The sequence below is a fragment of the Dasypus novemcinctus genome, chromosome 6 (genome assembly GCF_030445035.2).
Source record: "Dasypus novemcinctus isolate mDasNov1 chromosome 6, mDasNov1.1.hap2, whole genome shotgun sequence".
Classification (NCBI taxonomy): domain Eukaryota; kingdom Metazoa; phylum Chordata; class Mammalia; order Cingulata; family Dasypodidae; genus Dasypus; species Dasypus novemcinctus.
This window is the reverse complement of record NC_080678.1, coordinates 53254466-53258144: the sequence shown is the minus strand read 5'-3', so window position 1 is coordinate 53258144 and position 3679 is coordinate 53254466.

The window sequence follows — 3679 nt, the reverse complement described above, 5'->3', positions numbered from 1 at the left end:
GATAAAGAATTAAACAGTAGAGTTAGTGATTTAGAATCAGCAGTTTTACATCTTGGAGATCAAGTATATAACTTAAACTTACTTAGGGGATTGAAATGTGATTGGAATGAAAGTAACTTTTGTATTGTTCCACTTGCTTATAATAAGACTATGTTTGATTGGGAAAAGATTAAAAATCATTTGATAGGTCAGAAAGGTAATATGTCATTAGAAATAGAAGAATACAGAAAAAGATATGAGAAATGTCTCATAATCAGATTTATGTAGCTGAAGATAAAGATATCTTTAATGATTTAATTTCTCATTTTAATAAGTTTAATCCAGTAGATTGGTGGAAGTTTCAACATTTTTTATCAGCATTAGGAATAGGATTTTGTGTATTAATCTTGTTGCTCATTGTTGTTGCTTGCCTGGGACGAGAAGTATGCCGAAGACTGCACCATGTTGACATGATAGGACAAGATAATAATTTGGTACCTGCTAAAACCCTGATGTAATTCCCATGGTCACTTGGCTGGTAGTCAATGACGGGTAAGACTCTAAGGTAAGGCAACCTAAGACAGGCACAGCCACCCTGACTAAAACAGAAAGGGGGAAATGTGGGAAAGAAAGGCATGCTGTTTCCATGGTAGCAAGTTACTTTCTGACCACTGGGTCATGCTGTCCCTGGAAATGTACATGCAGGTGGCTAATCTCTCTGGGAAACATAACATTCCAGCAGTACCCAGACTTGATATCTCAAGTAACCTAGACAACAAGATTTATGAGTATACTTGTTTCAGTAACATAATAGAACATCTTAGGCTTTAGTTACTCTGTTACCCACTGTTCACTGTGTTTTCATTAACGAAGTTATGGGAATAGTTAGCTAGGATAGTTGCTGGTTCTCACGGTTGCTTGGGGTATATAAAGAAGTCCCTGATAATAAACTTGTCTGATGAGCTTGAGAAATCAATGCTCTCAGATCCCCTGATCCCAATCTCTCTTTGTCTTTCATTTCCGATACACTTCAGGTCTGTGACTCTGACAATAGAGTGTGCGCCTATATATACACATATGTATAACACAGCCTATTGAGCATATATAGCATGTGTACATATTTATTCTATGTAATAGAATTGCACATATATGTGTATATTATATACTTTGTATATTATTTATTCATATATATGACATATACACATACATATAACTCATATGAGAGTAAATGATCATATAATAGTATGCATACATGTAGTTTGTGTGTATATTATATATACAGCATACATATGCTCATGTAAACAGTGTGTGTGCATAAACATGGTTATTTGTGTTGTTTGTGTGTCTGTGAGCTACAATGCAATTGCAATGCAATAGGATATTTACAGGGTGCATTAGGAGATGGTAAGAAGGAAATGCATTGCATATATTGCATAGTACATACAAAGTTATAGATAATTTTGAAGAAAAAGGAGAAGCACCTTGAGGCTTGCTTCCATGCTATGGAGAAAGATGACTCATTGAAGGGAGAAGAAACAGCTGGAGAATTAGGAATGAAAACAGTTTAGAAAAACATCAATGAAGCCAAGCAAGAAGTATATTCCAAGAAAAGAACAGTCAGCAAAAAACAAATATATATAAGAAATAAAAAAGAGAGAAAGAAAAGCCAAGGAGTGGAAAACCACAGAAGAAATCATTAGATGTCATTGGTAGGGATATAGTATTAAAGCAAGAAAGAAAAGTTTGAGGAAGAAGTCGGAGCAGATGATTCAGAGTTTAGGAAGTAGAAACAGACAAACACAGCATTCTGTCTCTTTCCAAAACTTTAGCTTTGAAATGCAGACGAGATGCTTATGAAAGAAGCAAGATGAAAACATCTGCTTTATTTGGCTCCACGCTTCACTAGTTAGGGTCCTCCAGAGAAACAGAACAAACAGGATATAAGCATGTGTTCCTATGTATATGTGTGTGTATATATATATTTAAAAGATTTATTATAAGGACTTGCTTCACACAAACATGAAAGCTGGCAAGTCTGAACTCTGTAGCACAGGCTGCAGGCTGGAAACTCCAATACAGGTGATAGTGGAGTCCTTAGTTTGACTTCCCCAGGGGAACTGGCTGGCTGGAAATTCCAGAAAGAGCTAGTGTTGATGTTGAGGCAGAAATTCTTCTGACCTCTGAAAACCTCAATTCTGACTTTCAGGACTCCAACTAATTGAATTGAATACTCATATTGCTAAGGGCAATCTCCACTGTAGATAATAGATGCAATCAACTGATTATAGAGGCAAATCCCATCTATAAAGCACCTTCAAATTAGCAAACAGGCCAGTGCTTGACCAAACAATTGGAAACCATTATCTATCCAAGTTGACTCATGAAATCAACAATCACACTAGTTATATGGGAGCACTCAGAACTGAGGACAGGAGGTTAGATTTCTGAACTGCACGCTGGTGCTCACATCATGAAGCAACAATCATAGTGAAGACAAATAGAGCCACATCTTCAACCAACCTAGCATTTTATATAAAGTAACTTAAAAACCTGCACAACAACCCTGTCAGATAGGTTCTTTGATTATCCACATTCTATACATGAGGAAACTGGGTCACAATGGTTAAGTATCTTGCCCAAAGTCACGCAGCTACTAAATTACTAAAGCTAAGATTCCCACCTAGGCGATCTAACTTGTGAACACCTCTTCTCTTCATCAATCTGCAGTGAGGGATGCAGGAAAAAGAGTCTTAGACCTGCCTCCCTGCTCGGCCAGCTCCTGCCTAGACTGACCGCGGCCTTGTTTCCCTGGCTTTCTCTACTGCACAGGCAGAGGCTGTGAATCCAGGGACAGCCATGTCAGAGCAGTTGGGCCACGTGGTAGCCATGTTTGAGGTTCAGTGGCTTAGGAGGGAACAAGTGTTGCAGGGAATGCATCTTTCTCACTGCTGTGATGATCACAAGAGAAGTGTGAAGGACACCATAAGAACTAAATTCAGGAACTGGCTTCAACACCCAGTATTTTATAATATGGAAAAACTCACTTAACTTCCTCATTATTATTACTTTGTTGTTCTGATTGTTATTGTTAGGGTTCAAATATGTGAAAAATTGTTCATCCTCTCCTCTCTCTCACTCCCACCCTCCCAAATCATTACAAACTGATAAGAAGTGATTTTGAGAAACAAATACTGTTCATATGGACAATCTGCCTGAAATCCCAAACTCCCTTTTACAATGAGGCAGCATGACACATTTTTGAAAAAGTCTCTGAAGGTAAGCTGTGAAAAACCCTCATTATCCAAGCTTAAAAAGGCAGTTTCAAGGTTCCTGGAGCTGCTCAAAATGACTAATAGCTGCACTTTCCATATATTCCGCACCTCTTGGTCCTGCAGGGGGCAGGCTGCTCATATTGACATACTGCCTCCAATATAGCACCCACCCCTCAGAGCTCACTTCCTGTGTCTGTGGATTTCACTCTCACACCATCAGTGCATGAAATCTTTAGCTACCAGCATGGTCCTGTGCTAACAGATGAGGAGGTGACCTCAAGCACAGAAGCCAGGGGAGCACATCCAGGGGGGTGTGAGGAATCAGGGGAGCAGCTGGGCAGCCTGGCTGACTTCCAACAACCACCTGTAGGGACTAAACATATTTCTAAGGAGACTCAATGGCAGACTGTGGAGACCAGCATTTTACA